This window comes from Cucumis sativus, chromosome 1 (assembly GCF_000004075.3).
Source record: "Cucumis sativus cultivar 9930 chromosome 1, Cucumber_9930_V3, whole genome shotgun sequence".
NCBI lineage: Eukaryota > Viridiplantae > Streptophyta > Magnoliopsida > Cucurbitales > Cucurbitaceae > Cucumis > Cucumis sativus.
The window spans coordinates 1,237,740-1,246,005 of record NC_026655.2 but is presented as its reverse complement, the minus strand read 5'-3'; the positions used below and the strand labels follow the sequence as shown (position 1 = coordinate 1,246,005).

Genomic DNA, 8,266 nt, shown 5'->3' with positions numbered 1-8,266 from the left:
TAGTTTAGAGTAACTTTTTTATGTCGTAGGGTATGATTTATTTAGTTATCACGATATTATATCACATATTCAATAGTTAAAAAATGAACTTGTGAAAATTTTAAAATACAAGAGAAAAAAGAAAACAAAGGAACTTTTATATATAAAAAAATGATCTAAAATTTTAGACTTTGTCGATGAAACATAAGATAGAATTTGAAATTTTGATATATTTTATAAATATTTTTACTTTGTTGCTATTTATCATAATATTTTTTTTTAAATAACAAACATATTTCAATTAACATACAAAATATATATCTTCAACTTTGGGGTAAGATGTTTGATTTTTCATCTCACATGTCAAAATTCAATGTTTAAAAATAATGCTTAACTTATATAATCACTATTTTCATAATGTATAGTTTATTTTTCTTGAACTAAAAGACAAATTATAAAAACAAAAAATTTTACAAAATAATCATACTTTAGAAATGGAAAGTAATAAATTTTATCTTTTAGGATAAATAGTTTGTTAATTTTTTCTAACTCTGACAATCAAATTTATAAGTTTTAAAAAATTATGGAAAGTTTTTTTTCTCAAAAGTTTATTTTTCAATTTTCTTTTCTTTAATTTTGAATCACAATGTTTTGAAAAATATACATAATAAATACTAAGATTTCAACTTTTTAAAGCTTTCAGATAACAGTTGTAGGTATCGCACGTGTTAGTAAACTTTAACCGAATCAACGATCCAACGGCAGCAGGTGGAGGAAATCTCATGGCGCGCGCCCCGCGCCAAAAAGCAGAAAAGAGTGCGAATTACCGGTTTTAGGGTCCCCGTGAGCACGTCATTATGAGATCTCTAAGGGTAATATAGTAAAATTACGAAAAGGAGAAGGATTTGATCCGCTTCTCAAATTTTCATATTCGGCTTCTCTTTCTTCGTCAGTTATCTTCTCAATTCATTTCTGTAAAGGTCTCGACAATGAGCGATTCCGGAGGTATGTCCGTAAATCGTTTCAATTAAGAAGAACCTTGCATATTTCCTTCGCCTTTGATTCTGCTTCTCATTTTTTAAGTTTAATCTTCTTGGTTAATGGATGTTTAGATATGGACGACATTGAAGAAGGCCTATGCGGATGTACACCGCGATGCGGCCAAAGAATCAGTGGCGTAGTAATGATTTCGAAGATGGAAGGTTTTCGGTTTCGATTGGAGAGTTTGCACGAATCAGGATGAAGCACTTCGGATGCTTGTTAGACGCTTAACGAAGAATGAATAGTAAGTAGAATGGTGGAATCTGTTGATTCTTTGATCACGTCTAGTGTTTTGGACATATCTATGTTATTTTGTGATTTTTAGGGATTGTATTTGGTAACTGAAGCAAATATTTATATAAATCGTTATCGACTTCATTTTGTGATGTTGATTTGGTGAAATTTTGGTTCGGAGTTTCTGTTGCTTTCATCTTCTACCCTGTGTGTTTGTATAGAGGAGACTGTTTATCACCTGTCATCGTGTGATCTTGTGATCCTCATGTTGTAATCTAACACTTACACATAATGATTTACTCACATTATGGCTCTGCAACCGTTTGTAATTTCAGTAGATTGCTACATTCTGAGCCAATGACAACATTATCTTATAACTCAAACGATTCTAAATTTATAGTTCAAACCTTTAGGTTTATCTTCAGCTAAATTTTTCTTTGTGTGATCAACACAACCGTTGAGTTGTATTTTTCTGCAATTGCAGGTTAGAGAAAGCGAGATGAATAACTTTGGGCTCAAAATTGAAGCATAATATGTAGTGAAGGAAGATATGGTAAGAGTTGCGTGAAGATCAGGATAAATTGGATAAAGTAACGAACAGGAAATAAGAAACTAAATGAAAAAATTTAGCAAAAATATGGCTACTAAGATATGTATGTCATTGCGGCCTCAGGACTCTCTTAGTCATGCTGTCATGGTGAGTCCACCGTTATGGTTCTCATCTGGAACAACAGCTCGTCATCTGGGAAATGGACATGTCAGGAAAGTGTAAGCCTAAACAATGTACCAGTGATACTGATTTTTCCTTCATTAAAAGAAGCACAGAATTAGAACCTTCTAAAAGTGGCTATAGAATCTGTTTAGTGGAAAAGTCTGTTTTCTTGGAGATTCCTCCCATGAAATACATAGCAGAAGAGATCAGAAGACCTAAGGGGTACGAGCAAACATGTGTGTTGATATTATATGAAAGTGATGCAGAAAGATGATGCTGGTATCAGGGTGACACTTTTCAGAAAAAGAAAAAGAGTACTGAAATGTGGGATAATATCATCTTCTGAACAGGTCCTTTATTAACGTGGCATCAGAATGTATGAAATATCAATTTTTGTTTCCCCAAAATTCCATCAGATGATTCTTCCTTGATGATGAAGTATGGAATTAGAGAAGATAAAAGTATTAACAGGATTCACACAATACCTTTAAATGATGGAAAGTAGCATTTGCCATGGGAGATGAAAAGGATGAAGCAATACATATACCAGCTGCTATGAAGAATTTTGACATATTGAAAAGATGCAATCAGAGGTAGCAGTATTAAATGTCAGTTTCCAGAAAATGGAAAAAGTTACAAGAAAGAAAATGGCTCTCCAAACTCCAAACAGGAGATCATGGAAATACATCATGACCTATTTATCATTGCTCTGGAATTCCATTTGTAGACAACGCTGAACTAATCGGAAACAATTTATCAATCACAAATGATTGTGTACTCTCAAAAACATTTTTGAAAGTTCTATCTGAAAAGGATGAAGTGTTTACAGCACACGCAGATGCTGAAAGTGATATAGGAGTCTGGTGAAACCTTTTGGAATGTATGCATCAAAACCATCTCAACCAACAATGTTGTTGAACCGTTAAAAGGTTGTTAACTAAGTTTGACAAGACTGCTTCTGATTTGAATGATGACTCCCACATGTAACTTATAAATATTTACTTTCTTAAGCCACAATTTATTGAAAGCACAAGGACTTGCCAAATAACTCAGACTGTAATTCATCTTGTAATAAGATCATTCAAAGAGGAAGATGGGGAACAAAGGAATGGTCTAGTAGAGACTTAGAATTGAAGCTTCATGGTTGAATTCTCAAGATGTTGGCAAGCAGCACATTTGCGCATGAGGTTGGTTAATTTGTCTTTTCTGAAAATTTATTGTGCCAATAGAATTTATTACCTTAAAGCTGTATCATGAATTATTCATATAATATGAAACTCACTAGAAGGCTCTTGAATACTGTACAGCAAATAGTGGTCTTCCTCATAAGGTGCTGCACATGTAACGAATTGACCATTCGTGAAGCTTTTCAACCTTACATTTCCAGATAATTTTTTTTTACTATGAGTTTCTAGTCAAATTATTTTAATACGTTTTCACACCAGAAACCTTTTGCCCATCAAATAATTGTGCTACATTCTGACATATTCCTCAATTTTTTCACATTGTCAGATTATTATGATCCATCATCATATTGAGCAATCAATTAGCTGGATAAAGTCAGCAAAGTGAAGACACTCCAAAGTTGGATTTTGCTCAATTAGAAACATGCTACATTTGGGAATCACGAAACATGTGAGTTCCACGTTCTATCTCTACTATTTGTGGATTTATAGTGGACCAGTGAATGCTCAAGGGTCTTTTAATCATCGTGTTTAATTCTTGAAGTTAATTGTATTTAATAATTGTAGCTACGTCAAGCTGATTCTCCCTTTTCCATCATTTGAATGGAGTTCTTTATTGCCTTCCCAAGTTTTTGAATGTGCAAAAGAGATTGCCCTTCCAATCGCATTGCAAAATTATCGCTGTATGACGATTGACATTTTCAAACATAATATTGGATAGCTGATTTACATTCTTTATATCTATCTTCCAATTTCGATCTTCCTGGCGACTTCTCTTAGGGAATGTTCATAAGGTGGGAATAGCTACCCATCATATATGGTCTACTGGAGTGCGTTTTTCCAAAAATAAAGTTAGCTTTTTTTGTTAGTGGTTCTGAAGCTCATCAATGAACCGAATAAGTCATGACACCTAGTAATCTCATATTCCCTAGCTTGTACGGGAAAGAGAGGAACAAGATAACAGAAGAAAGGTAGGAAGCAGCCATTGCCCTCAGTGGAAAATTTCAAAATCTAAAAGCATATTGGAACACATTTCCTCTGTCAGTTTTGAAAATTGCATTAATACATGTTGTTGGAAAAGGTAATAAGGGTTGTTAGTAACAGACATTTAATGGAGAGTTTCCTTCTGGTTCTGCTTAGCGCACTTTATGCTACATTACGTAGTTCTGGAAGAAGACTACTACATCCTAAAATTTTGACAGGAGGAATCTGAGTAAGTTGGTGATTAAGGAATTCTGCGGCCTTTTGGAGCTGTTGGTTGAAATATGCCCTAAGAGAGGAGGTGACATAAGAAGGTTATCTTTCATCAGTTTGCTTTCGACTCAAGATTAACAGCTACCATTTCCTTGCTACTCCAAAAACTAGTACTCTCAATTTGGAAAGTTGGGGAGTACTGAAAAATGTTTAAATTTTCTTTTGGGCTATGTTTATTGACTCTTGAAGAGCTAAATCAATCGAGAGATTGCAAGGACGTTGTGCATTATGACATTACAACCAATTGATGCTTCTTTATGTAGGAAAGTAGGGGAAACGCCGATCCATTTACTATTTCTTTTCCCTCTAGCATCAGAGAGCTCTTTACCTTTCTTTTGACTTCGCTTAGGCTTTTTATTTCACTGTTGAGGATAATTTGATACAGCTTCTGTCTGGAACCAAGTCCAAAGGAAATACAGAGATTATATGAAGGAATACTGTTAAAGCAATTACTTGGAGTTTATGGCTAGAAAGAAATTATTTGATTTACCATGATAGGGATAGATTCTATACATTCGCAAAATTTCAATGCTCCTAGTATTCCTATTCCCCTTGACCCTTCCAATTGTTCCTGTGACAAACTCCTCACATTGTGATTAACACTTCCAATTATTTCAGACTAATTCCTTTCCGTACCTAAACTCTTCTTTATAATTTTCTCAACACTTTTCTTTAACGTCTCTCTGCCTTTTTCCTCCATTGAGTCCTTAATAGAATTAAAGGCATAAACTCCCCACTATAGCTTTTTAGCTATCAAAAGTGTAGTTTTCTTGTGAAATTTTTTGTAAAGTTCTGTCTTTTTTTTATATATAGTTTCAGATTTGACATCTTTATGCCAGGAGGAAGATAAAAGTGCAAGATTAACAGGTTAGATTTAGAGTGTGTATTTGACTATTCTTGTAAATTAATGAAATTATTTTTAACTAATTTTAACAATTTTCAATTTCTTTTCACAAGTACGAAATTTGTATTTTATAAACGAAAACATTGCATTTAAAAATATTACTTTCATGTGATGGAATAGAATCTTCTCATAAAACATTACAAAAGATGAAACTTAAGGAAGGTAATAATTTTTTATGAGTGGTCGAACTTTTCAGGCTAAAGTAAGCATCTTTTCCCCGTTTGACGGCAAAGTTAGTGGCAGACCACAAGGCCTTCAAAATATTGTCCGTAGAGCATGCCTTGTGATCTTTTATTTCATGGATCATTGCTGTGCTCTATTCATACACAGATGGTAGTAAGTAGTTTTTACCTTTAATCATTCCGTTATTGAACCCTTACTTTTTTTTTTACTTTTTCGCATTTCATTTTTAACCCTGACCCCAATAGATGAGTTTGTAGAAATGTTTAATTGTAAAATTATTTATATAGTAGGGAGTCGTATAGAATTTAGTCTATTTAGTTTGATAAAACACTTATATCATTTTTAACCCTGACCTCCAATAGATGAGTTTATAGAAAGGTTTAATTGTAAATTTATTTATATAGTAGGGAGACGTATAGAATTTAGTCTATTTAGTTTGATAAAAGACTTATAAGTAGTCCAAGTTTTATCGTACAATAGAAGGGACACATCTTATACCAACTAACAAAACACAAGTTAGGAGTGCCAATTGGGGGTGAGAAGATTTGAACCCAAAACCTCTTTTTCTCGGATATACACAAGTGTCAATTGAACTAAAGCTCTTGTTGGCAGATCTCTCATCAATCAAATACATATGATTTAAGGAATTAAACAATTTTGATTGACAACTTTCCTCTAGTTGGTTGTACCTAATATTTTTGTTTTATTTTTGTTTGTTTACTTGCTTGCTTGTTTGATGTTATTTTTCCTTAGAAACTAGAGTGGTTAGCATATTACATTGTAAGTGTAATGTGAAATTTTGATTGATTGATTGGTAGATACTTCCTTAAATTGAATAATTCAACTTGAACATGAAGAAACAATATAATTTTTCCTGAAATGTTATGGATCTGAAAATGCTGTTCATGTGGCTGAGCTGTAGGATCTAAATTTGAGTGTTTTTTTTTAAAGAAAAAGCTGGAATTTGAAGCCATTAGTTTCTTGGTTTGGTAGGTTTCTTGCTTGAATATAAATAAATTACTCATAACATACGTATCAACCAGAGGGGTGGGGCCTTATCCCCATGCAACTGTCTTCCTTTTGTTTAATTCCTTTTCCTTTAAGAAAATACATTATATTGCTGATTATCATTATCATTAACCTTTTTTTCCTTTTAACTTTTCATAAATTGGGAGCATTGCATATCGTGATGAACAGCATCGTATCGTATACGAGAAAAGGAAAGAAACGAAACGATGATTAGAGCTAAGGAGAAACGGTACGCTTACATCTCATGTTCCTTCAAATCCTATTTCACTCATAGAATCTCTTGTTTGATAATTTTATATCATTTATATATTGCGTGGATTTTTTTCCTTTAAAAACAAATCTTTTTTTTTCATCTTACGTCCTCTTGTCACTTTCCTCAGAGTTTTTAAAAAACCTTTTTTTAATAATAGATGTGGTACTTGCAATTATACTCTTAAGCTTTTAATTGTAAAATTGATCTTCAAACTTATATAATTGTAGGATTGTTAAAATTGACCCTCAAACTTATATAATGTTAGAAATTGTATAAACTTGAAGGTTTAATTTTTTTTAATTTTATTTCGGAGGTCTTATTTCTACCATTATTGTAAGTCTTTGGGTTAAAATTTTAACTTAGGTAAGTTTAAGAGTTTAATTTTTACAATTGTAAATTTAAGGGTTCGTTGCAACTACTACCATATTTCATTTCGAAGGTAGTGTTTGCAATTTTCCCTTAAAAGTAAAACAAGATGGTTCCCTTAAAAATAAAAACTTAACCCAACATATTTTGAACTTTAGAGCGAAACCGAACCTTTTGTAGCACAATTAAATGCGGAAGATTCATACCAAAAACAAATTATTTGCTAATACATTTATATATTAATTGAGCAGCTATATATATGCTCGTATTAGTGAGACCAATAAAGGCTTAAATTTTATAGGCTAATTATAGAGATTTTTTTATTTATTGGTGGGGGGAAATTAAATTATTGATGGAATGAATTTCAAAATTATTCACGAATGCGAAAGAAGCCATTTAAGAAGTGTCTGACAGCTTGATCTAGGCAAAAATGTTGGTAGTGCTGTACAATAGATAAAAGATAGAAGAGGAAAGTCCAAGTTTAGGTTTTGGAAGAGGCTGAATTGGACGCAGAAAAATGTGTCATTCTATTCATTGATGGATTTGGCTTTGGTTGTGGAAGAAAACCATCAAGCCTTGTTACAAATTAATTTGGGGGTTTTGGTCTCAAGTTGAGTCAAATTGGGTAAAAAACTCACCTATGATTCGGTAATTTCCAATCACTCTTTCATATAATAATTATCTTCTCAACTTAAATCTTTTGAATTATTTGTCACAATTCTCCTTCCATTTACTATTTGTCACCTTCTTTCTAGGAAGGATAGTTTTTTATTTGTCAAGTTAGAACTTTAGAATTACTATACCATATCAATGTTCTTTACTTTTAGTTTTGATTCATTTTTTGCTCTTATACTTTTCGAATGATATTTTATACATTAATTCATTTTAGTCCTTCAACAAATGAGACAAAATGGTCACTTTTTGGGTACAAGGATGAAAATAAACTAAGTTTGAAACTGTAGAAATAAAAATGAACGTTTTGAAAATAGAGATAAATAACCAAAAAATTAAAAGTAAGGAAAATCAAATAGTATTTAAACCTAAAAATATTTATAAAGGTAAAATTGTATTGTGAGTACCTCTATAATAGACATACACTTCCTCTTTTTAGTTGGAGATTTGTTATT

General features: G+C 32.2%; 1 long non-coding RNA gene across 7 annotated transcripts; it reads left to right on the top strand.

Moving 5' to 3' along the window:
* Window positions 1-874: 874 nt before the first annotated feature.
* On the top strand, window positions 875-7,847 carry LOC105436207. Of its 7 annotated transcripts, none has more exons than XR_004216129.1 (8): window positions 875-984; window positions 1,092-1,264; window positions 1,739-1,807; window positions 1,928-3,153; window positions 3,274-3,601; window positions 5,218-5,271; window positions 5,505-5,644; window positions 6,667-7,847. It is a non-coding gene; the product is annotated as an uncharacterized LOC105436207 (long non-coding RNA). The 7 variants fall into 7 exon arrangements; XR_004216127.1 differs by having other exon boundaries at window positions 1,739-2,895; window positions 3,043-3,153; XR_004216128.1 differs by having other exon boundaries at window positions 1,739-3,153; window positions 3,274-3,296; window positions 3,479-3,601.
* The last annotated feature ends 419 nt before the right edge of the window (window positions 7,848-8,266 follow it).